Source organism: Microcaecilia unicolor, chromosome 12 (genome assembly GCF_901765095.1).
Source record: "Microcaecilia unicolor chromosome 12, aMicUni1.1, whole genome shotgun sequence".
Taxonomy (NCBI): domain Eukaryota; kingdom Metazoa; phylum Chordata; class Amphibia; order Gymnophiona; family Siphonopidae; genus Microcaecilia; species Microcaecilia unicolor.
Window position 1 is genome coordinate 46,761,003 of NC_044042.1, and position 27,532 is coordinate 46,788,534.

Below are 27,532 nucleotides of genomic sequence, written 5' to 3' on the forward strand. Positions count from 1 at the left end.
ACATCTCTTTTTAGTTCTCTTTTACCTCTTTTGGGTCTGCACATGTACATTCACCAGTTGAAATACCTTTGATATTTGCATATAAGTCACAAAATATAGGGTCTATTTGAAAATTAAAAGTCAGGGAAGAGACCTATATGTGAGCTGAGCCATTTCCTCTTTCCCTCCGTTTATCAATCTTCTGTGGGGGGGAGGGGGGGGAGATTTGGCAGCATTTGAGTGCAGGCCTTTACTAGAAGGCCCCAAGCCCATGCAGAGCACTTTTGGAGCAGCACAAGAAGGGTCAAATGGGGAAAGGGGACAAGGTACTGGCCAGAGGACTGAGGGAAGGAATTAGAGAAGAGATGCTGAACCCCAGGGGGAATAGCAACTTATAAGCACTTCAACACATTTTCTCACTACTTAAAGTTCAAAATTAGGATATGACTTATACAAGAGAATGATCTACTGTGGCAGAGAATGTGGTAAAGGCGGTTAGCTTAGCAGAGCTTTAAAAATGTTTGGACAGCTTCTTAAAGGAAAAGTCCATTGACCATTATTAAATTGGATGGGGAAAATCCACTATTTCTGGGATAAGCAGTATAAAATGTTTAGTATTTTTTGGGGATCTTGCCAGGTATCTGTGACCTGGATTGACCACTGTTGGAAACAGGATGCTGAGCTTGATGGACCTTTGGTCTGTCCCAGTATGGGAATACTTATGTACTTATGTACAGTGTTTTGTCAGTATTCCAGCAGTTTCAGACATGGTGTTTGTGATGAGAAAAGTCCCCTGGCAAGTTACCTTTTAGAGAAGGTGAGGTAGACACACTATGGCCAGGGTTGCAACTGAAGAAAATGTACATGTTTGGGGGGAGGGGTAGTTGGGGGGGCAGCCTTCCAAATTTGTTGGGGGGGCAACTTTTACCATTGCTGTATTGACTTAGTATGTTATGTTGAGATTCACTTCTATCTGCATCAAGTTGTAGACCTGACTCCCGAGTACTGCAACCTTGCAGAGTCCATGATGCTGAAGACAGGCCTTCTCACTCATCGTGTTATTACTGACATTTAATATAACATAACAGTATAATTTATAATCTGAGATTTACCTTGTGGTTCAATGCGGATGACATCAATAAGAAGCTGGTCATAACCAGGAAAAATACATTAGCAGTGATATTTAACACACTATGGTGGCGCCCTGACCTGTCCGGTGCATCCATATGGTAGTTAGGCCCCACCCAGTGCATCCCAGGATGCTGTCGGCCGCCGTAAACCCGACTTCGTAATTGAAGTTGACTTTTAAAATTTGGAGATAGGGGGCCTGGAACTGGAAGGGAGGGAGGGAGGAAGGGAGGGACAACGGCACCCTCATACGTGTGACATCGCATTCCGTAGTGTTCCCTTCCAGTGATTGGTCTTTACGAGCACGGAAGTACATGACGTCATTTCAGGAGATGGATACAGCAGGAGCACGAATGCTTCAAGGCTTCACTTTCTCGGAGTCAGCTTCAGAACGTTGGAGGTGCTTTTTATTATATAGGATAAGACAAAAATGCAATGAACCAAAATGAATTAAACCAAAACCCCAAATCCATCAATAAAAGCTATTAAGAATTCATCAAGAAAAGATGTAAAGTTACTAAGGGTAAGAACATTTCCACTGGTAAAAATACAGATTAACTCACTAACCCAGCGGAATTCCATACCTTAGGAACAGCATTCAGGGCTTGGTACTGCAGATGCCAGGTAATATGAGAAACAGATTCTGCCACAACCATACTTCCCTGTGAAATATATGTTCGATCACTTACACCGCCACCGTCTCCAGCTCTCTCTCCTTCTCTCACTGCCCCCAAGCCCGAGCCTCACGCCACTGCTGGAAGCAATTCCCTGCTCCCCTGTGCCCTGCAGCGGCAGCTTCCAGGTCAGTTGCTCCCTCACTCCTGCACAACAGGAAAGAGGCAGAGCCAGACCCAGGGGACATCGCCATGGTCCACATGAATCAGGTTTGCAGTCCAAATTGTGGATCATAGTCTGAACTTTGAGTACCCCTGCAGTAACCCATTAATATCCACTCCCAGTCCTTGAGGACTGCCAAGGAGTCAGATTATCAGGATATCCTTAATGAATATGCATGAGAAAGACTGGGATACAATGGACATAGTAGGCATACAAATCTCTCTCACACATACTCATTAGTGATATCATGAAAATGTGACCTGTTGGCAGCCCTCAAGGACTGGGTGTGAATACCAAGGCTCTAACCCAAGGAAAACCCAGTTAGTAGTCATTTTCTGACCTGCTTTCTCACCTACATTATAGTTTGTATGCTGAAATAGTCATAAAAGCCAAACCACAGCCAAGGTGTAGCAGCATGGACCAAGCAAGTGAGTGAGCATCCCTGCTCAAGCTTTAATGTATTTTCTGCAGCATGAAGGGGGTGGTGTCGAGAGACTCACTGGCACCAGCTTAAACAGAATAAATTACTCAAGTGCAAGAGATTAGTTAATAAACTGTCAAGATCCTGTGAAGTGTTTCTTTGTCAGAGATGCTGAATATTCCTTGCTTTCTCTTGAGATAAGTAGTTCTGGTAGGCAATGAAACACCCCCATAAAGCCCTGCCTCCTTTCTTAGAAGCTGAGACTACTGCCTATAGAAGATCAGGGATTCATAATCTTTCTCTGGTAGCAATTAAAACATTCCAGTTAACAGTTTTTAAGTTTTCTGTTTCCTCTGCAGTTCTCTGCAAATGACATCAGATTATTAGACCTATTCTGCTTGCTCCATGACAGTGATGTCATGAGTGACATCATGGCTCCAAAAGAGGGTGTGGCTATGGGAGGGACATGGGCGGATCAGGAAGTCCGCACAATTTATGCATGCTGTTATAGAATAAGGGGGTTCTGTGCCTAATTTAGGCTTGGGGATTTACACCAAAGTTTGTTGGAGTAAATGGACAGACCTAAAAGTAGTCACTTAGGAGGAGATTCTATATATGGCGCCTAAAAAAAATCAGCGCTGAAATTAGTGCCGACTAAGCGTATTCTATAATCGGCACCTAAATTTAGGCGCCAATTATAGAATATGGTTAGTTGATATTTCAACGCCTAAATCTACTTGCATCCATTTACACCAACAAAAATATGGCTTAAATCCCGGTATTTAGATTTCGGCGCACTGGGCTGTATTCTGTAAGTAGGCATGTAGATTTCAGAACGCCCACAAAATGCCCACTTCCCTGCCCATAACCACACCCTGTGCTTGTTAGAAGTTTGGCGCACATCGTTACAGACTACGCTTAGCAAGTCGTGTGCCTAAATTCTAATCAGTGCCAAGTAGTTCTTATTATTGCTTGTTAAGTGCTGTTATCAGCACGCGTTAGCTTATTAAGCCAACTGAGTTGCACGAATTGTCATAGAAATTGGTGCGGATCTCTAGGCGTGCTGTATAGAATCCGGGGTCAGCACTATTCTATAAATGGTGCCTAACTTTGAGCGCCATTTATAGAATAGTGCTAAGCACCAATCTTTTAGGTGCCATTGACTGGATTTACCCCTATATGTTTACTGGTGGCTGGAAAACATATGGGCCCGATATTCAGCCTCCGGCGATCAGTGTTTTGAATTTCCGGGTTTCTGGAGCTGACTAGTACATAGCTGGTTAAGTGCGATATTCAGCACCGGTTATGGGTTACTGCATAAAGGTAGGACTGACTTTTATGCAGTCCTATTTATACGGTTAACTTGGCCGGTTCAGTGCTGAATATTGGCACTTAACTGGTTAAATGTCGACTCTGCCCCGGAACACCCCCAAAATAGTTACTACTACTGCTACTATTTGACATTTATAGAGCGCTACTAGGGTTACGCAGCGCTGTACAATAAACAAAGAATGACGGCCCTTGCTCAAAGGAGCTTACAATCTAGGTTTTGAATTTGGCGCAAAGTGGTTATTTTTAGCAGATATAACCGGTTAAGTGCTGCGTGCTGAAAATTTCTGCAGGTGAATTAACCGGCCAGGAGCCTTTTCTGGCTGGTTAAATCACGTTTAATATCAACCCTCATAGTCGCTAAGATTATAGAATGAGGGGACTAGTGGCCATCTTAAGCTGAAAAGCAGGCCTAAAGTAAGCCTTTCACGCTATCTTTATGTATAGAGGCTGATGGGGATGGCAGCCAGAGGTGAGATTATTATATTTATATGTACGAGGAGACACTTACTGACTTGAACATGTATACCCTGGAGGAAAGAAGAAACAGGGATGATATGATATGGACGTTCAAATATTTGAAAGGTGTTAATCCGCAAACAAACCTTTTCCTGAAACGGAAAGGCGGTAGAATTAGAGCACATGAATTGAGGTAGAAGGGTGGCAGACTCCAGAGTAATGTCAGGAAATATTTTTTCACAGAGAGGGTGGTGGATATGTGGAATGCCCTCCCACAGGAGATGGTGGAGATGAAAACGGTAATGGAATTCAAACGTGCGTGAGATAAACACAAAGGAATCCAGTTTAGAAGGAATGGATCCACGGAAGCTTAGCGGAGATTGGGTAATTGGGAAGCAAAGCTAGTGCTGGACAGACTTCTACGGTCTGTGCCCTGAAAACTGTAAGGACAAATCAAGGTCAGGTATACATATAAAGTAGCACATATGAGTTTATCTTGTTGGGCAGACTGGATGGACCGTACAGGTCATTATCTGCCGTCATCTACTATGTTACTATATTCACTGCTACCAAATATACATTTTTTAAATGCCACAACCAACATTTAAAGAAATAAGCTAATGCAATGGCTGAATACGGACCCCTGAATTTCTTGTGAATGCTGAAAGGAAAATATTCCACTAGGAAAACAAATGCTGCAAGCAAAACCTTGGACAGAAAGCCTTTGGAAGGTCTTTGTCCATTCTTATGAGTCTGCACCAGTAATTTAGGCCACAATGATCAAATCTCCAGCACTGTACGGAACAGTACCGGAAAATTACTTCTGGAAAAAGCGTGGCAAAACTAATCCATAATGCTCAACATTAATTATAATCAAATATAGGCACGCTTTTAGCATTCGGGAGGTTTGTGCATAGCACATGTGCTCAAGAGTTGTGCGTTAAGCACAGCTCTTGTGCGCATGAATACTGCCCAGTCGAATGTCAGAACATGGGAAAGAGGGAAAGAGAAGGAAGAGCTTTTCCAAGGACATTCCGGATCAGGGCTGCAGGGACACTCCGCATGGATCTAGGCAGGTCTTGGGAGGCACCACCGCCGGAAGATCCCACCCTACTGAGCACCAGCTGGGCTCAGCTCAGCCCGAGAGAAGAGCTTCTGCTGCTGAATTCATGCCAGGCGAGCCAAATCTTTGTCATTTCAGCAAGAATGGAAGATTTTGGTGTGAGAGGGGGGACAAAGGCTGCTTCTGGATCTAAGTGCCAAGCTAAACAGTGCTACGGCTCAGCATAAATACATTAAGGGCGCCCTTGTTAGCTATGCTATTCGCTATGCATTGGAGGGAATAGGAAATGCCCTCATCTGCATCCCTTCGACTACATTTGAGTGGAGGAGTAGCCTAGTGGTTAGTGCAGTGGACTTTGATCCTGGGGAACTGGGTTCAATTTCTACTGCAGCTCCTTGGGACTCTGGGCAAAGTCATTTAACCCTCCACCACCCCAGGTACAAATAAGTACCTTTATATACTATGCTATATACATTTGCATGCTTATTGCGCTGTTCTTCAGTGCATCTGTTGGTTCCCACATTCCCAGCCTCTGAGCATTGTGTGCTTGCAAATGTATAAAAAAAACAGAGGGTAATACAGCATACACAGAAAGTATACAAACAAAAAAAAAAGCAACACTGGACCTTCAAGACTGAGACAACAGGAGTCCTTTAATAACAAGTGACCCAACACGGGCCGTGTTTCGGCGTTACACAACGCCTGCCTCAGGGGTCAAGGTTTAACTATGAGGTATGCAAGATGTATTAGTCCAATGCCTTAGGAAATGAAGCGATTCTTTTAAAAAAAACGAGCGTATCTGTTGAAAAAGACAGCCGCGGTGTGAAGATAAGTCTCCTGTAGCGCCTAGTCGTTTTGATAATCAACTAGTTTTTTGTTTGTGTGCTTGCAAATGTAGGCACTAGGTCCAATAGTCTATGGTGCCCGTATTTGCTTCTGAGCACTGGGGTCTTACTCCTGTTTTCATTTTCTGGAATTTCAGCAAATAAAGTCCTTGGGTAATCAATGTGTTATTTCATAACTGACTTGCAAATTACTTGCAGGTGTAGTGTAGCCTTTTTAGCCTGGCACTTAGATCCAGTCCCCAGCCAGATGAGAAGGAGGAAGGAGCGTGGCAGAACATGATAACTCCCTGATGAGAACCAGATGGGAAGGATAAAGGCAAAAAAGCCATCTCCATTGATTAAATCTGAACAGGGGAAAAAGTAAAGAGAAGTTGTGCTTGATGCCAGATTCCTGAAAGAGCCAGGTGGAGAGGTTGTATATTGCAGTGTAAAATGATTAATAAACAAAACAAGGAAAATGTAAAAAAAAGTCATAAAATAAAGATGAATGGTTTGGTCATTCTTATCCAGATAGAGACAAAGACAGGGAGGCACAGAGAGGGGAGGGGATCAGGCAAAAAGAGAATGGGAGAATTTCTCACTTAGCCTTAGAGCGTTGATTGAGTCCAATCAATGCAGCCAGGCTACTAACGAGACACAATCAGATTCAGCCATTAGCGATATCCTTCAGGGAAATGAAGCTGACAGCTGCTAGAAAGTTGAAGCTTTCTTTTCTGCAAGAGACCCCTGAAAGGAAATAATAGAGGACAGAGCCTACCGAATTCCAGGAGGGAGATTTAAAGCTAGTTCTGAATTTTTGACAATCTTGTCCTCGTGTGTTATGGGGGCAATTCCATCACTGGATGCCACAAGTTAGGCACTTAGATGCAGCACACCGAGTGCTAATTCAGCAACTGCACTGGGGGCCCAGGTTCCATGACAGAATATTGACATAAGACGGCGTCTATGCGCCTACATTTAGACACTCCTACTTATCATTTATTATACATTGATATACTACTACTAATCATTTCTATAGCACTATTAGACATACCCAGCACTGTACACATTATATGCAGGTACTTTCTCTGTCCCTATAGGGCTCACAATCTAAGTTTTTATACCTGGGGCAATGGAGGGTTAAGTGACTTACCGAAGGTCATGAGGAGCTGCAGTGGGAATTGAACCCAGGTTGCCAAGATCAAACTCCAGTGGTTTACATAGAGGGGCATAATCGAAAGGGACGCCCAAGATTTGCTGAGGACGTCCTCGCAAAACGTCCTGATGGAGGGGCGGGGAAACCCGTATTATCGAAACAAGATGGACATCCATCTTTCGTTTCGATAATACGGTAGGGGATGCCCAAATCACGAAATTTAGGTCATCCTTGGAGATGCTCGTCCCTAGACTTGGTTGTTTCTGATTTTTGGTGATAATGGAAACCAAGGACGCCCATATCAGAAACGACCAAATCCAAGCCCTTTGGTCATGGGAGGAGCCAGCATTCGTAGTGCACTGGTCTCCCTGACATGCCAGGACACCAACTGGGCATCCTAGAGGGTACTGTAGTGGACTTCAGAAATTGCTCCCAGGTGCATAGCTCCTTTACCTTGGGTGCTGAGCCCCCCAAAACCCACTCCCCACAACTGTACACCACTACCATAGCCCTTACGGGTGAAGGGGGGCACCTAGATGTGGGTACAGTGGATTTCTGGTGGGTTTTGGAGGGCTCACATTTACCACCACAAGTGTAACAGGTAAGGGAGGGAATGGGCCTGGGTTCGCCTGCCTAAAGTGCACTGCACCCACTAAAACTGCTCCAGGGACCTGCATACTGCTGTGATGGACCTGAGTATGACATTTGAGGCTGGCATAGAGGCTGGCACAAAATATTTTAAAAGATATTTTTTGAGGGTGGAAGGGGGAGTAAGGGGAGGTCATCCCTGATTCTCTCCAATGGTCATCTGGTCATTTCGGCCACCTTTTTGTACCTTGGTCATAAGAAAAACAGGACCAGGTAAAGTCGTCCAAGTGCTCATCAGGGACGCCCTTTTTTTTCCATTATGGGTCGAGGACGTTCATGTGTTAGGCACACCCAAGACCCGCCTTTGCTATGCCTCCGACACACCCCCATGAACTTTGGTCGTCCCTGCAATGGAAAGTAGTTGGGGACACCCAAAATCGGCTTTCAATTATATCGATTTGGGCGACCCTGTGAGAAGGATGCCCATCTTCCAATTTGTGTTGAAAAATGGGCGTCCTTCTCTTTCGAAAATGATCCTGATAATGAACAAAAATAAAAACAGAAAATACAGTCCACAGGACAGGAACACCATGCTGTAAAAGAAGAGCCTCCCCTCCTGATTTTCAAAAGCATTTAACCGCCCAGGATCGACACCTAGCCAGTTAAATGCCTCATAACCGACTGTCCGGTGATATTCAGCAGGGAACAGCTGGCTATCTTCTGCTAAATATCACCAGTTAGTGGCTAGCAGATAGCCAGTTATATCAGGTGATAGAACCGGTTATCCACTGATTTTAGATCCCACTTTAGCACCTATATTTGGCCACGTGATTACAGGAGTTGCTGCACGTTTGTTGAACTACTACCATAAGGATGGCTTGAGTAACAGTTACCTGAAGGAGGTGCAGATGTTGGGGATTTGGAATAAGGACAAGCCCGTAATTCAAAGGCCTGGGCCTACATTGCATCCTGCACTAAGCAGGGTCAACCCTGGCTGGAGAGTGGAAGAGGGACCAGCTAACTAACACAGGATACTGGGCTAGATGGACCATTGGTCTAACCCATTATGGCTTCTCTTATGTTCACTTAACTGGTAAGTGCCATTAAAAATAACCAGTTATACCAAACTGAATACTGGCTATTTTGGGTGTGTGCCGGGGATAGAGTTGGCACTTGGCCGGTTAAGTGCCGATATTCAGCACTTAACCAGCCAGGCTAACCACATAAAACTCAGTCCTATCTTTATGCAGTAGCCCTTATTTGGTTTGTGGGTCCTTTTACTAAGGCACGCAAAACGTGGTCTGCAGTAGTGTGGGCACGTATTTTTGGCGTGCGCCGGGCTAGTTTTTACTGTGTCTAGGAAAAATGGGGTTTTTTTTCAAAGGGCTGGGAAGAGGGCCCGTGGTAAAATTGAAACCAGCGCATGCCTATTTATGGTCTGAACCCTTAACACCACTCATTGATCTAGCAGTAAGGGCTCGCGCGTTGCACGCAACTGCCGATTAACGCTGGAAATGCCACGCACCGTAGGAAATTAAAAAACAATTTGTCATGGCGTTATGAGCACATGCCAAAACCGAAGTTACCACCAGGGAGGTGTGCTATCTAGGTGGTAGTCTCGCTTTGGAGCACACTGCACACACGTAGAGCCTACTGCACCTTTGTAAAGAGGCGCCCAAGTGCTGAATATCACATTTAACTGGCTAAGCACCAGCCAGCTCTGGAAACCCAGAAATTCAATGCCGGTGTCCAGACATGGCCCAGCATTGAACTTCCAGATTTAAGACCAGCAGCGGTCAGCATGTTCTTGATCACCGCTGGCTGAATATCAGGCCCTTAGCGTGCAAAGTTGTGTGCACAATTTCTAGAATCATGTCAATTATGTGCATAACTATCTTTGCTGATGGTGGGGCCTGAAGCACCCCTGAATGTTCACCATGACAAAAAATATCCCCTATGGCTAAGTCAGCCAGTGATACCTGGATCACTAGCATGTAGCATACCAGGCTATTCTTAATGTGTCAGAGACTTTCAGGCAGAAGGGACTGCCCAGGTCACATAGACCTGCAAAACATAGTCTACAGCTGTGGTAGGTATTCTCAGACAGTCCTTTATTTATATAGGTAATTTGGCATCACTGTACGCTTCTCATATCCAAACATGGCCCAGGAGAAAATATGTGGCATGCAGTGGGCCAAAACTAGGGGAGGAAATTCCGCAAAATGTGGAGGCTGAAAAATCTGATGGGCACTGGGAGCGTACAGGGTGAATGAGGTGTGGGTTTTATCAGCCAGGCCTGGGAATAAAACCCAGATCTCCTGCTTGGCATCAGGGCCCTAATCGCTGGTCCGGCAATTTTTCCATATAAAGACTTTGGTTTGGATGGGGGTAGACAGCTCTGAGGCCAAGTGCTTTTATGATTCCAGGGCTGGTGGAAGAGATCCTCCTGCTTTTCTCAGTTTATCTTTTGTGACTCAGCAGTGAGTGTTGCTAAGCAATCAGCAGCACAAATGTAGCCTTGGGATGTAACTGCATTGTATGTAAATCCAGCTTGCTTGCTCCAAATCCCAAATTACAAGAAAATGCCAAAGATTTTCTGTGTTTAAATTTCAAACGTGACTATGGTTGCTGTCATGCAGTGCCTTATTGAAGCTTAGATTTCACACATTCTGTGGCCATGATGTGCAAAACAGACACACACTGCTGAGAGGGGCAAGATGTGGACGACCATTTCAAAAAAAAGGTGCTTGGTTTAAGAAGGCAAGTAGGCACCTATTTTGGTGCTATTTTATAGACCATGGGCAGTGGCGGCCCTATTGAAACAGGTGGGAAATCAGGAGACGAAAGGCAAATTTTTGGTTCCAAACAAGGCAACTTTATTGCTAGCAAGTGAACAGCACCGAGTAGCCTCGGGACACTGTGTGTCATAAATCATCTGACGCTTACATTTATACTTCCCTACTGGGCCTGCGCATTTGGCCCCTTACACGTCATACCTGTCATGCGCAGTAAACATTTGTAGTTCTTACAGTACAAAATTGTAGTCCCAGTACGTACACACGTCATAACACTGAAATGATACTGGCAAGAAAAACGAAACTTAGCAGCTTATTCTGTACACACACAATGCTCCTTTCTAGCACAGGAGATAAGGTGCGGCTCAGGAATGCAGGGGGGTGTCAGCACCCTCCAAGGCCGCCTATTCAGATGGCGTTGCTACGTGCAAGCTGGTCTTGTATAGGCCTTGCAAACTACTGTTACAAGCTATATATCTAATAGCCCTGCATTCTGTCTGTACATTAGTAAACAGCAAACTTGTCTTGTTAGTAAACAGTAAAACTGGATAAGGCACAAATGTCCAGTGCAGTAATAAGGTGTGGCCAAACAGCCAAAAGCAGAGGTAGAGTGCATAAGTAAAAGTCCATCAGTAGGCACAAAACATGAGGTTGTCCTGTTGCTCAGTAGTATTCAGGTAGTACCGGCGTTCCACTCCTTCATTCCCCCCTTTTGATACTTGAACATCCATTCTGGTGGAGAGTATCACCTCCATGAACCCTGAAAAGGAAAGAAAGGACAAGGATAGTTAGCGAGGGAGGCAACAAGCGAGCCCTAAGCCCTTGCGCAGCCGTTGGTTGCTTCGCCGGGGTTGAGACGGAGGGCCCCTAGTGGAATCCCCCCCCCTTTGTAGCCGGTCTTTTGCTGGCACAAGGGTGATGGCCCATTAAGTGACTCAGGGGGTTCAAAGTGCACATCAGCCACAAGGTGCTTCATCGTCAGCTTCATCAGACTGGGGAATGGGGGAGTACATCTGGAGAGCCATAAGTTGAGCAGCAGCACGGCGGTCAGCGATGCTTTCCATGGTGGAGCGGAGACACCTGAAAACTAAGGGGAGAGACAAAGGTATTATTAGGCAAGACAGCAAGAACAGGCCACCCATGACGAGGAGGCCTTGCAGGCTCCCGGAGGTTGGGAGCCAGCTGGTGAGGGAGGAAGTCCAATCCCACGCACTGTTCCAGGTCTGGACGGGGACGTGGGCTAGTTTGACCATCCGGTCAGTTATCTCCCTGATGACATGGCTCTGGTCATCAATCTGTAAGCAGCAATTACTGAGGTTAAACTTGCCACACACCCCGCCCTCCTGGGCTAAGAGGTAGTCAAGAGCCAAGCGATTTTGATAGACGGCGGTAATGAGCTTAGTGTTCTGTCGAGCTAGGATATTGAGGGCCAGGGCAGAATCGTTAGTGAGGATTTCGAGTACGGCCTGTAGGCGAATAATGCGATTTAGCATGTAGATAGGGGTGCGGTACCCCCATGTACCATCTTCAGCCCACGTGGCCGGTCCATAGTAATGAATGATGCGTTCAGGCGGCCACTCATTGTCTTTCCAGTCTCCAATTTGGACCTTGGGCTTGACGGGTGGGAAAGACCGTCGTCGTCGGGTAGGATTATCAGGCCCCTTTTCCACGTAAAGGGGGATACCCAAAGTTTCGCCAACTTGTATGGGCAGAAGGAAAAAACTAGGTCGGACCGTGCCCAAGAGGCAGGTACCGTACCAGCGGGTCGGGAGCTGTTCATAGGCCCTGCGTCCGCAGATATAGTAGTAGCCCGCCGGGGCTACCCACTTGAGGGAAGCGTTCCCTCCGTAGGTCCATGTCATGTTCAAGGTGGGTTCTGTCCAGATAGGCTCCGGGGCGGGCAGGTTGTCCGTTTGCCACCAGGTCGTCCGGCTGCCATTGTAGTGAAGAACCCCCGTACAAGCAGAGTCTCCCACTGGTACAGAGTAACGCTTCGATGGCGCTCGACTAGCGCAGAGGGTACCTATGATGTTTGTTCTCAGGGCCCATTCGTACGGCTTCGGCCGTTGGGGAAAGGTAATGTTAGTGGTGTTGAGTGCATCCCATGTGTGTTGTCGGATCTCTCTCGCTTCCCAGGGCCATTGTTCACCCATGTCGGTGCCTCCACAGACGAAACAGTTGGCAATTCCGAGGGAGAGGGCGATGTTTTCAGCCAAATTGAGGAACATATTTCGGGCTTCTGGGGAAATGGGGAATTTAGTCTCGGTCTGCTCGGCACGAGCAATTTCATCAAATACGTCTTGGTAGCCGACAACAGTAGTCTGGTAGTGCGTAGGAGGCTTCGTTTCGAGACTCTGATATATGGTAATATATGTCAACGGATCCATTCCTCCGCCGTCAATGCCGAGGCCCCACGTTCCTCTCCAGGGCATGTCGTGTCCTCGGATGGGCCAGTCTAGGGACACATAGTTACCAGAACCTCGACGAAATTCACCCAGGCCGGCGCATCCGGTGTATCCTCCTCCCGTATAAGCACATACTCGGTCCCAGCCCGAGGCTCGAGTGTCGCCGGCGCATGGGAGCCACACCCACGGGGAGCAGCATCTCATGTCTGGACTGAAGGGGCAGACATACTTGTGGTCCTTAACGTATGCCTCTCGCCAACTCTGGCTACCACACTTGCGAGACCAAGGGTGCTTGTCCATGGCGGCACAGACGTCGAAGGTGAGGGTTGCTACAGTTTGGATGCCACCGACAAGGATACGAGTGGAATTAATGTAATACAGAATGCCATCTCCCTCGACTCCCGGAGGTCCGGCCACATACGCAGGGAGTCCTACGCTGAGGGTGACATTGTAGTATCTTGGTTTGGTAGGGCTGTGACAGATAGTGAGATTTCCTTGGAGGCATCTGTGGAACTGTTGGAGGCCATTCGGAGTGATGAGGGCACAAGTCGGGAGAAACTGGCAACCGCCTTCCGGGGGCTGCGTCTGGTGAATGAGGGTAGTGACTAGGTGATATCCTCCCTCTATACGGTGGCGCACGAGGCGCAAACATTCAGTACAGTTCTGGCTCAAGGGGTAATAGCTCGGGACTGAGCAGAGGAGGAGTAGTAGGCTCAGCATCATATATGCGGTGGAAGGTATCCGAGCCTTTGCAGCAAGAAGATGATAAGGCCCACGATTATGGCTGCGATAAAGAGAGAGCCAAAAACGCAGTGGGTCCAGAAACTGAGTTCCTGTTGCTGGGCAGGCATGAATCTGGTGGTTCACGTCTTTCTTAGAGTCAGCCGTAATGGAGCGTCAGGATGTTGGTGCGCAGTCCAACGCTTCAGGGAGCTGCTAGTGGGAGCAGCAGGCTTCAATCGGGTCCAATGTATCCACACTGGGCTTCCTGCAATTTTAACAGCGGTGGAGGTCGTTAGGAGAACAAGGGAGGGCCCCTTCCATTTTGGCTTTAGGCAGTCAGATTCATCCCACTCTTTTACCCATACCTCGTCTCCCACCCTGAACCTGTGCGTCGGATTGGTGAGGACCAAGGGAGCTACTCTTTCAGTGTACTGCTGGATGTCTTGCACTACCTGGTGTAAGGCTCTCATCTGTTTTACTAAGGAACTCTCACCCTGTATCTGCAAGGAGTCGGGAAAGGAGGGCAGTGGTGGTGGCCTAGCGTACATCATCTCGTAAGGAGTAAGGCCTGTAGCCTTGGGGGTACACCTAAGATGCAGCAAGGCAAGGGGGAGCAGGTCGGGCCACTTGGCTTTTGCTTCTTGGCATAGCTTGGCAAGCTGGTTCTTCAGGGATCGGTTAGCCCTCTCTACTACTCCACTGCTTTGGGGTCTCCAGGCACAATGCAACTTCCAATCGAGGCCCAGTCTGGTACTGAGCTGTTGTGTTACTTCACTGGCGAAGGCGGGGCCGTTGTCAGAATTTATTTGCTTGGGGAGGCCGTATCTGGGTAGGATTTGATGAAGCAGTAGGGAGGTAACTTCTTTAGCCATTTCCGTTCTAGTGGGCTGGGCTTCAATCCATCCGGTGTAGGTACACACGGCGACGATGATAGCTTTGTAACCGCGCGCCGGGGGCATGTGTGTGAAGTCAATCTGGCACACGTGGAAAGGGCTGGTGCCTCGGAGAACATGTCCTGGCATAGGGCCGGGCCCCGTTCGAGGGTTGTTCCGGGCACAAGTCGCGCATCGGCTGGAAGCGTTTTTGGTCCACAGGGATAGTTTGTTGATGTAGTAGGTCTTCTCAAGTAAGCGCCCCAGAGCGTCCCTTCCCAGGTGGGTGCGGTCGTGAGCCTCCTTGGCCACCGTCCAGGCCAAGGCTTCGGGTATCCATATACGCCCATCCTGTAGTATCCACCAGCCATTGCGTGACTGTAGACCCTCTTGTTGGGCCCATTCCGTTTCTTGGGGGGTGTAAATAGGGGTCTCCGTAGGGAGCTGGACGACGAGTACGGGGTCAGGAGGGTGAGAGGAGTAGGGGAGCTGACTTGCCCTTTTTGCAGCGTCGTCCGCCCGCTGATTTCCCCGGGCGATAGGGTCCGTTCTTCCAGTGTGGGCCCTGCAGTGCATCACAGCCACCTTCTTCGGCTTCCATACCGACTCGAGTAATTGGCAGATTTCAGCGGCATTTGCAAGTCCTTTCCCTTCAGCTGTCAGAAATCCCCTCTCTTTGTACAAGGCTCCGTGCACCTGGAGGGTGAGGAAAGCGTATTTGGAGTCGGTGTAAATGTTGACAACTTTCCCTTCAGCCCACAGGAGGGCTCTGGTGAGGGCGATTAGCTCCGCTTTCTGGGCTGATGTTCCGGGTGTCAGAGCCATAGCCTCGATCACATGGTCCTCAGATACCACCGCATAGCCAGCTCTTCGAATTCCCTCTATCACCTGGCTGCTTCCATCGGTAAAAAGGGTGATGCCCCCTTGCCAGGGTTGATCCTTCAGGTCAGGTCTGCTCGAGTGCACAGTGGCCATTACCTCTTCACAGTCGTGGAGTGGTGGTTCAGGGGCCGGAAGGAGGGTGGCAGGATTGAGGTTGGTCGTGTCCAGGATCCGCACCTCCGGATTCTCGCACAGGAGGGCTTGGTATTTGACCAATCGGGAGTTGGTCATCCATCTGGGTCCGTGGCTCTCGAGTAGGCCGCGGATGGTGTGGGGTGTGGTCACAAAAAGTGTTTGGCCGAATGTGAGTTTATTGGCCTCGTGTATCAGGAGACAGGCCGCTGCAATGCTTCGGAGACAGCCCGGCCATCCTCGTGCCACGTTGTCCATGCTCTTGGAGAGGTATGCTACAGGGCGTTGCCAGGTGCCGACCAGTTGGGTGAGGACTCCAAGTGCCAATCCCTTCTTTTCGTCGATGAACAAGTGGAACGGCTTAGTCACATCTGGCAGTCCGAGCGCTGGTGGGGCCGCAAGGGCATCCTTAAGGTCCTGAAGGGCTTTCAGTTCGTGTTTCTCCCACTGGAGATTTTGGCCCTCGAGTTCAGGTCCTTTCAGTTTGGCGTACAAACTGTGGGTCAGGATGGCAAAATTGATAATCCAAATGCGGCAATATCCAGCGGCTCCGAGGAGTGCCCGTAGTTCCTTCTTATTTGCAGGAGTGGGTTGGTTGCGGATGGCTTGGGTTCGGGGGATACCGAGCCGTCGGGTTCCTTCTCGGAGGCGAAACCCCAGATACTCGACTTCGATCTCGCATATCTGCGCCTTCTTGCGACTGGCCCGGTACCCCTGGGCTTCCAGGGTTTTCAAGAGGTAAAGGGTGGCTTCTGCACAGTCCGTGTACGTCTCACGGGCCACCAACAGGTCATCCACGTATTGGACGACCGGCCCGTACTCGTCTTGGTACGTTTTCAGGTCCTGGGCAAGCTGGTCACCAAAGAGGGTGGGGGAGTTCTTGAACCCCTGGGGAAGCCGGGTCCATGTATATTGCTGCTTGGTTCCCGTCTGTAAGTCTTCCCACGTGAAGGCAAACAACTTTTGGCTGTCAACAGCAAGAGGGATGGAGAAGAAGGCGTCCTTCAAATCAATGACACTGTACCACTTGGTCTGAGATGGCACTTGGGCCAGGATGGAGTATGGGTTCGGTACGAGGGCAACGATGTCGGCTACCTGGTTGTTGACTTTCCTCAGGTCCTGGACGGGTCTGTACTCGGATGTTCCTGGCTTCTTAACGGGCAACAATGGGGTGTTCCATGCGGATCTGATTGGCTTAAGGACTCCCTGTTGAAGGAGTTTCTGTAGATGTATGTGCATACTATGCCGGGCTGCATAGGGGATGTGGTATTGTCCTTGGTTAACAACTTGAGCATTCGGTTTGAGCTCAATCCAGATGGGGATAGCGTTTACGGCCAGTCCGCCGGGGTTCAATTCTGCCCATACATCAGGCACTTCATCCATTATGGCCCGCCTCTGCTGGGCGAAAGGGGTGTTCTGGTCGTAACGGCAGTCGCCGGGTCCCGCAGTTGGGGGAACATGTAGTCTCCATTCTTCTCTTACTGGACAGATAAGTGTTACTGGCCGATCTTCAAAGCGAGCTTCCACTTCACCCGTAGTCTTGAACTTCAAGGTGGCCTGGAGCTTACAGAGTAGGTCTCGACCAATCAAGGGGACCGGGCATCCAGGGATGTGTATGAACTGATGGGACACCATCGTCCCTCCGATCTGGACTTGGCGCTCTTTGAGGAGGGGGGCCGCAAGGGATTTCCCGGAGGCTCCCACAATTGGTATAGTTTCTTTCGTGGCTGGGGCTATGGCAGTGGTGATAACAGATCGCTGGGCCCCTGTGTCTAGTAAGGCCTTCATAGATTCTGTCCCCACCCGAATTTCCACCAGAGGGTCAGTGGGGACTCTGCCCTCCCGGTTTCTTCATGCTGAGCCGTCTCGGGTAGCGTCCACAGCCATCTGCCATTCCCTCCGGTCATCCCGTCCTCTCTCTCTTCGGCCCCTCCCACGGCCTCGCCTAGGGGCCCCCGTACGGTCGCCGGTCTCCTCCTCTCTCTGCCGGTCCCATGATTCCTCTTCTCTCGGGTTGTCCCGTATCTCCTCTGGACAATCAGCCCACCAGTGTCCTTCTTGTCGGCAATTTGCACACTGGTTACGCCCTATGGGGGACCGCGTTCCTCTTGTTCTCCTGCCCCTCCCCTTTGGTCTAGACCTCATTCGTTCTTCCAGCACCGTAGCCAACACATCTGCCTTCTCCCGCATCCGTCTGGTCGATTCCTTCCGGGCCTCCACCTTCTCCTCCTGGTCGCGATATCCGAATACGCGATCAGCTATAGCTTTCAGTTGGCTTAGGCTCATCCCTTCGAACCCCTCCGTTCTCTGTAGCTTTCTTCGTATATCCGGTGCTGACTGGCTAACAAAACTCATAACCACGGTTGGGAGGTTCTTAGGGTCTTCGGGATTTATCGGGCTGTGCCTTCTGAATGCTTCCATAAGTCGTTCAAGGAAGTCCCCTGGACTCTCGTCCTTTTGTTGGACTACATTGTGGATTTTCCCCATGTTGGTAACCTTCTGCTTCCCCTTCTTTAAGGCGGCCAGGTACGCCTGTTGGTATCGGCGGATAAAGGTTTGGCCTTCGGCGGTTCGGTAATCCCACGTGGGGGCAGCGATGGGCGCCTCCGTTTCTAGTAGGTTCTGTAAATTGGCATGGGCCGGATTCGCATCCCGGACGGCTTGCTCCATATTTTGTTGTAAAAGGCGGCGTTCTTCAGAGGTCAGGATGTGGGCGCTCAACTGCCTAAGGTCGGCCCAAGTTGGATTGTAGCTGTATATAATGCCTTCCACCAGCTCTATCAGCTGCTCGGGTTTCTGGTCGTAGGACGGCCCATGGAATTTCCAGTTATACAAATCGGCACTTGAGAAGGGAACGTGACTATAGACTGTTGATTCGATGGGCTGGCCCCCCCCCTCTGCCGGGTTAGGGGTATAGGTGGTGGACTGTCGGACTGGGAATAAGTGAGAGGTTCCCCCTTTCCGGCTGGACGGAAGGGCCTGTTGCGGACTCGATTGGGGGAACCGAGTAATGTTCTTCACAACCCGTGTACTCTTCCGTGTGGTTGCGAGGCCAGGTGACTCAGGTGAGGCTGGGTGGGACGTCTCCCCGGCATCCGACTCTGACCCGGAAGTCTCGGCGTCAGCGGGGCCTTCTGCTAGGCCCGTAAGGTCAGGGTACATAGGAGCATAGGGCGGCGGCGCGATGTCGTCTTCGTATGCTTCCGCCGTAGCAAGTATCGGGGCTTTTGGAGGCTTCTTCTCGGCCAAACCCTGAACTTTCCCTGCGGTCTTCTTTGGGGGTTTTTTTCTAGAAAGTGTGTTGGTAGTACTGGGCGTAGTTCCTGCCTTAACTCTGGTAGCAGGGGGCGTGGTCTCAGTGGCTTCAGTGCTAGGGGCGGTAGGCCGTATGGGGGCGGTCCCTGCGGCCTTCGGGACGGCAGCGGTTGCCGAGCTTTGAAGAGCGAAGGCATGGGTCGGCAGGGTTCTAAGCTTGGTTTTCCGGCCTTTTCTCTGCTTTACCAACATAAGGGCGGCCTTTTCTACCTTCCGTTGGGCCCAAGCTGGCGGATCCCGGACTACATCCAACCACGCTTCTATGTATGGAATGTCCTCAGGACAGCCTGGGTTTCCCTCAATTATAACAATATTCATGACCGCCGCCACTTTTTCATACTCGAATGACCCTTCCGGGGGCCATCCAGCAATTCCTAGCCCTGGCCACATAAATTGACATCTCTGTATCATCCCGGCCCTGCTACATTTATCTAGGTCGAACACTTCGCTAAAGTGTTCCGTCATTAAATCTAGCGGTGAAGACCCACCCCCGCCCATCCTAACCTGAGTGCCAAAGGACAGGTGACGGACAAAGGGGGAAAGGGGAGGTGGAGGAGTAAGGGGTCTCGTTCCACCAGACACAGAAGGGTCAACACTCGGCCTGACCAGGACGCGGTCGCCCGGCCTGGAACTGCAAGCCCACTCACACACTTTCATACGCCACAAGAAAACCCCCCCGTTCGTTCGCCGCTCGGTTTCGTCGCCGGAGCCTAGTGAGTTTCGGGACCTAGTCGGATACCAATAGTCCGTATTAGTCACTGGCTAAAAGAGGGTGATCACGCCTCTTCTTCGGTCCTTACTGGGCCGGTCACTACGTAGAGTATACTCGCCTGTCCGCCGGGGTCGCAGGCCGCGCCGTCGTGCGCTTCTCCCTGAAATGGAAAAAGGTGCCTTGTCGGAGCCACACAACCCCCTCTACAGTCAGGCGGAGTGGATCGGCCCTCCTCCGGGAGATGGACGCTGAAATCAGCGGTGGCCACTCACCACCTCCTCGGGTGGGAATCGATGACCCGATCCGACTGCAGTGGGGGAGGGGAAGAATATAATCCGATTCCCCTTTCTACTTCTGTCCCATCTGGGTCGCCAATGAAACAGGTGGGAAATCAGGAGACGAAAGGCAAATTTTTGGTTCCAAACAAGGCAACTTTATTGCTAGCAAGTGAACAGCACCGAGTAGCCTCGGGACACTGTGTGTCATAAATCATCTGACGCTTACATTTATACTTCCCTACTGGGCCTGCGCATTTGGCCCCTTACACGTCATACCTGTCATGCGCAGTAAACATTTGTAGTTCTTACAGTACAAAATTGTAGTCCCAGTACGTACACACGTCATAACACTGAAATGATACTGGCAAGAAAAACGAAACTTAGCAGCTTATTCTGTACACACACAATGCTCCTTTCTAGCACAGGAGATAAGGTGCGGCTCAGGAATGCAGGGGGGTGTCAGCACCCTCCAAGGCCGCCTATTCAGATGGCGTTGCTACGTGCAAGCTGGTCTTGTATAGGCCTTGCAAACTACTGTTACAAGCTATATATCTAATAGCCCTGCATTCTGTCTGTACATTAGTAAACAGCAAACTTGTCTTGTTAGTAAACAGTAAAACTGGATAAGGCACAAATGTCCAGTGCAGTAATAAGGTGTGGCCAAACAGCCAAAAGCAGAGGTAGAGTGCATAAGTAAAAGTCCATCAGTAGGCACAAAACATGAGGTTGTCCTGTTGCTCAGTAGTATTCAGGTAGTACCGGCGTTCCACTCCTTCACTATCATTAGGCCAACTGAGGCGAGGGACTCAGTCAGCACTCTCTCCCCTTCCCTCATCAACCCTCTTCCCCACATTTACCTTATTTTTTTCTTTTCCAAAAGGTGGCAGCAGCAGTGATTCCCATAGGCTGCCCTGCCACTGGCACTGGCCTCTTCTCCCTACTGCGGCCTGCCTCTTGACATAGCTTCCTGTTTCCTCAAAAGCGAGACACAGTAGAGTGAAGAGGGCGGTGAGGTGGCACCACAGCAGGGCAGCCTATGGGAATCGCTGCCGCGTTTTGGAAAAGAATAAAATAAGGTAAATACAGGAAAGAACATTGAGGAGGGAAAGGGAGAGATGCCAGACCGGGCAGGGGTGGCAGTGGTGGTGGGGGTGGGGGCAGCATCTCATCCCTGCCTTGGGCAGTAGATTGCCTTAGGTCGTCCCTGACCATAGGTGCTTATGGCTCTCATTTTTGAAGCAGATGGATGTCTCAAAATGACCAAAGAAAAAAGTCCATCAGCTGAAAGCATCCAAATCACAATTTTTGAAAGGCAGAATTTGGACTGTTTACACTGCAGTTCATCCAAACAGCCATTCCTAATAGAGCAGCAAGCAAGTGTAAGGAGTAGCCTAGTGGTCAGTGCAGTGGACTTTGATCAACAGGACCCAGGTGTAACTCCCACTTTAATTCTTTTATTTCTTTACAAATATGTGAGCCCTACTGGAACATAGAAATACCTACTGCACCCAAATTTATAAGACACCTGCAAGTGTGATGGTTATTATAGTGGTGTACCTTTAGGTACAGTAGGTTTTTGTCTGTTCCTGGAGGGCTCACAATAACATGTAAAGGAAGTAAGGTGAGATTTGTACCTGGGTTCCATTGTTTAAAGTCCACTGCACTGACCACTAGGCTGTGTGGACCAATACAATTTTATTAGTTGGACTTGATGCAGATCTGCATTTCGGCATGAGGGTGCCTGCCTCAGGAGTCAACAAATCAACTAAATTGCAGGTTTAAAAAAAAAACAAAAAAAAACATGTTCCCAAGGAACAGCAATGCTGAAAAAAAAACAGATGAGGTACAAGGAAGTCATTTGCAGCTTTAAAACAGATGTTAGATGCCTTGGGCCTATTATTCAGCTGCTGGCAAGCAAGCAAGTTTGCTGTCTGCCAGCAGCGTTCAACCCAGATATTCAATGCCGGCCCATATCCGGCGACCGGCATTGAATATCTGGGTTTATTTTGGCTGCTAAAAAGATAACCGGAAATGCTGATATACAGCACTAACTGGTTAACTTTTTAGCAGTCAAAGAGAAGCCTAATTAAGCCGTCTATTTTGACCGCTCAACATAGCCAGTTTGGTGTTGAATATTCACACCTAACCAGCTATATCACACAACATAGTGTAGGAGTGACCAGTGGCGTAGCTAGTTGAGGCGCCAGGGGAGCGGCTGCTCCCCCAAACGGAGTTCTGCCGGCGCCGGCACCTATTTGTTTTGTCCTGTTGCACTGAAAATGTGCGCTGGCACTGGCGGAAGTCCGCTCTCACTCCCCCCGCACCGTCAACCTGCCTCATCCTGGCTCCACTTCTGGGAGTGACCTATTGGTTAGAGCACTGGCTTTGCGATCCAGAGGTGGCTGGTTCAAACCCACTGCTGCTTCTTGTGAGCTTGGCATGGTCACTTAAGCCTCCATTGCCTCAGGTACAAACTTAGATTGTGAGCCCTCCAGGGACAGGAAAATACCCCGTATACCTGCATGTAACTCACCTTGAGCTACTACTGAAAAAGATGTGAGCTAAATCCAAATAAATAAATATAACATGGCTGGTTAGCAGCTAGCTAACTGGGATATTCAATGGGAGATAACTGGTTATCTCCTGCTGAATATCTGTGGTTAGGTGTGTAAACAGTATTTACCCAGCCATTCCTGGTTGACTCCTGAGGCAGACATCCCTATGCCAAAACACAAATCTGCATTGAGTCCAACTAAAAAAATTGCTTTTTACCCTTGAGTTACAATTGTATTGGTCCGTCCCTACTATCATTTTTGCTCTTGACTCATAGGGGTTTTCTCCTCCTCTTTTTTGTTTTCAAGAGATCTTTGTGGCCATTTTTGTACATATGATGCCAGAAAGACGTTTATGTGCCTGCTTTTTTGCCGTTCATATTTTGGACATTTCTGAAAAGATTAGTTTGCATATTAATACATTTTAAGTATTTAAACATCTGTATCATATCCCCCCCCCCCCCCCCCCCCATCCATCCTTTCTTCTAGGCTATATATATTGAGATCGTCAAGTCTCTGCTCATGTATTTTGGCACAAGCCCCATATCATTTTGCTCGCCTTCCTCTGGACTGCCTCAAGTCTTTTGATGTCCCTAGCAAGATACAGCCCCCAAAACTGAGCACAATACTTCAAATGAGGCTTCACCAATGACTTGTACAGAGGCATTAACACCTCCTTTCTTCTACTGGATATGCCTCTCTCAATGCAGCCTAGGATCCTTCTGGCTATGGCCACCGCATTGTCACGTTGTGACTCTGCAGATGGAAGGCTCCAATCTGTATCTGGCAGGTTGAAATATCCCAGCAACAGCACCTCATCTTTCATTCCCAGCCTTTGGATAGTTATAACTAGTGGCATAGCCATGGAGGATGGGGGGGCTTGGGGGCCTGCCCTCACACCTTCGGCTCAGGCCCCCTCCAGAACTGCAGCATCCCCCTAAATGGTTGGTGGGGGTGCCAAAACCCCACCAGCCAAAGAAATATAGTTCCTGAGCTGCTCCCCTCCTCCCTTGTGCTGCTTCTTTAATGCAGAAGTCAATGGTGTAATTGCAGCCACCAACTCCAGGACTCCCTGAGCATAGGCGCCCGGTATAAGAGGCTTGGAGAGGCTAAGCCTCCCCTGCTGTGCTCTGAGGGGTTTAAATTGTTGATTTACCTCCATCCTCACAGCAGGAGCTGCAGTGAAAGCCCTCTAGCCTTGTCCACTTGTAGAAATTGGTTTATGGTTTGTTTACCTTACTGCTGGGAGGGGGGGGGGGTTTGGCTGGAGGTGTCCTGGGTTGCCAGGGAGATATTTTAACGAGGATGACTTCCTGACCTGCACTGAGGACAGATAGCAGCAGCAGAATCATACTGGGCCAGCATGATCGGAAAAACTCACCAGACAAAAAGGTAGAAAAGATCATTTTATTTTCATTATAGTGTTTGGAATATGTCCACTTTGAGAATCAGGTGCTCAACATTAAAAGTTTATATTTATTTACTTATTTATGGCATTTTATCCCACATTAAACATGAATTAGGGTGTTTTGTGGCTCTACATGAGAATTGTGATGATAGGATCCCTTGTTTCATATTGTTGATAGTCTGCATTTTCCGTATAGGTGGTATATTGGTGTATTAGGTTCTGCCCAGTGTAATATTTATGGTACAGTAAGGTTCTGAGTGTGTTTTTGCACAAAGTTGTGCATAGTTTTGCAGTTGAGCGATTGTGCTTAGAATATGCTTTGAGCAACCACTTTATTCTTTGACATATGATGCATATCTAATATCTAAATTTAATAAAAGGTATTAATTGTGATTATTTTATTTTTATTTATTTATTTTTTTCTCTGTGTTATCAATTATGTATATAAGCTCCGCCCCTGGCTCCACCCCTAATCCCGCCCCTTTAGCCTCCCCAAACAGTTGGGCCACCGACCGCCTATGTCCCTGAGCATGCTCAGTCCTTGTGCGAACTGAACATGTGTGAGACATGTTTGTGTCAGTGGCTGGAAGTGCACTGTAGACTTCTGCATTAAGAAGCAATGCAAGGAGGAGGAGAGAGAGGCTCGGGAACTGTTTTTATGTTGTTTTTCACATACAGTGCTACTCCTCCACTTTTACAGCCAGCTCTATCCTTCCTACAAAGATTATAGCCTGGTGTGGTTGCGTCCCATTCATGGGAGTCATTAAATCATGGCTCTGCGATAACAACAAAATCTAAGTCTGCCTCTAACATCAGGGCTTGCAGATCCTGCACTTTGTCGCTTAAACTGCAAGTAATCATGCTCATTACTTTCCAGTTATATTTTACTGATGCTCTGACCTTTTGCATAGCTTTTTGCCTAGTCTCCCTTTCTGCTTGGTCATTGATAAATAATTTGCTAAGATGATTTATTTAATTGTTTTTACAATATTTTACTGAATGGAGCATATACATTTGCAATGCTTAAGCCAATAAAATTCAATCACTAACATAGTAACGTAGTAGATGACGGCAGAAAAAGACCTGCACGGTCCATCTAGTCTGTTAAACAAGATAAACTCATATGTGCTACTTTTTGTGTATACCTTACCTTGATTTGTATCTGCCGTTTTCAGGGCACAGACCGTAAAAGTCTTGCCCAGCACTAGCCCCGCCTCCCAAACACCAGCCCCGCCTCCCAATCTCAGCTAAGCTTCTGAGGATCCATTCCTTTTGAACAGGATTCCTTTATGTTTATACATAGTAACATAGTAACATAGTAGATGACGGCAGAAAAAGACCTGCACGGTCCATCTAGTCTGCCCAACAAGATAAACTCATATGTGCTACTTCTTGTGTATACCTTACCTTGATTTATATCTGCCATTTTCAGGACACAGACCATAGAAGTCTTGCAGAACTAGCCCCATTTTCAGGACACAGACCTTAGAAGTCTCGCCCAGAACTAGCCCCACCACCCAAACACCAGCCCCGCCTCCCAATCTCGGCTAAGCTTCTGAGGATCCATTCCTTCTGCACAGGATTCCTTTATATTTATTCCACGCATGCTTGAATTCCGCTACCGTTTTCATCTCCACCACTTCCCGCGGGAGGGCATTCCAAGTATCTACCACTCTCTCCGTGAAAAAATACTTCCTGACATTTTTCTAAATGTACATAAGCATAAAATAATCATACTATATATCCAAATATAACTTTTCAGACAAAAAAGTGAAATATTGTGTAAATATGTGTAATGTGCTCACCCTCTCATTTGTACCCTGAGCTTAATTTCAGGAACCATCACAGCACATTAAAGTTCCCAATTTAGTTGTCCAGCAAACATACAAAACTTCAATAACAATGCAGAACCAAAAAAAAGTACTTATGTGAATTAATCCATGCTGGAAAACTTCAACCATAAAAATGATGCTTGTGATGGATCAGTCATAATTCTCACAAAATCCTTCACTAATTCTCATGATGTCAAATGCCCACAGTGTAAGATTGGATCACTCCACAGATCTGGGATTCATGTTAGCTTCATCACGGGATCCACTTTTTCTACAAATAAATTGAATACAATTTCTATTTAATTACTCATATTCACCTCACAATTTAATCAGTCATGAAATATAAATACACAAACACTTACGTGTTAGTAGTATCTCATGCTATACTTAACTATAATGGCAACACTCACCCAGGTGGAAATTCAAACCCGGTCTCTAGTGGGCAAACACACCATCTAATAAAGCAGGGGTCAACAAAGTCATGACATATTTTTAAAAGAATTTTGACAATGCACTCCGCAAGAGTCCAAAAACCTTACAAATACTGTATCTACATTGCAGCCCATTCTACTTCTGCGTAAAGGCCATTCGGCACAACGGTGTTCCATAAATAAATTAGTCTTTGTTCCTTTTGCAACAATATCCGCATCGCATCACCCCCTGCAGTTACTTGAACATGAATCAAAACCACAAACGTCAGATCTTGTTCAGTATGTTTGTACTGCTGCCAATGATCAGTTAAAGGTGCTCCTTGTTTTCTTATTCTAATATTGCTCAAATGCTCTGCAATTCTTAATTTAACTGACCTTTTTTTGTGACCAATATAGTAAAGATCACACAGGCACACAATATAATAAATTGCATTAGAAGTAGTGTAGTCAGTTTTAAGCTGAAACTGCCCTTTATTGTGAAGCATACAGATGCAAACCATCTCCAAAGCATGAAAGCCATAAGCACAATGACTGCAGCTGAGCTGACCTAGTGCTGTTGTCTGGGGAACTTTGCCCTGCTATTGTTTGGATGACCACTAAATGTTACCATTAGGAACCCAGATTTCCTGCCCTTTTTACTAGGGCAATATTCTTCAATGCAAGGCCTGCAAGCCAATGGCAACACTCAGGGACCTCGAGAGTGGCCCCTGTTAACTTCCTCCAGATATTCCCTCCAAACTCCCCACCCCACACTAAAGGCAGGAGGAAAATTATGCATGGATTAGTACCACCTTATTTGATATCTCTTGTGCACTATGCGTTAGGTGGAAAATTGTATAACACTCAAAACATTTCTCTTGTTTGATTTTCCAAGCCCTATGGATATAATTTTGAAAAGAGATTTTATGCATCTGTTTGCGTACCAGGCGGTTCTGGAAATCATTAACTAATAATTTATGGGTTTTACCATCACTTCACATGTTTAAGAAGGGTCTAAAGACCTTATTGTTTTTGAATATGTGTCTGAGAAATAATAGGTATTAGCTTCATTGGGTTACCCCATATTTGTTACATCCTAGATGTATTGTGGTCTAGAATCATACTGTAATCCATTCTGAGCTATGCAAATGGAAGTAGAGGACTATAAGAAATTAACTGTAGCTGTATATTGCAAAATGGCAGCACCTGATCCTTAATGGTGCATTCCAAGCATTGCCTTATTTGGTAGACTGGTGCATCACTAGGGATTAGGTGTTGCCAGTTTGAAAGATGATGGTACTGGAGGCAGGGGAGATTAGGCATCACTCCTGCATATACAGGTGGTTGGGGAAGTGCAGTCAAGTTGGGGGGGAGGTGTCCACTGGGGGAGCTGGGAGGGAGAAAGAAATGCTGAAACCTAATGGAGGAAAGG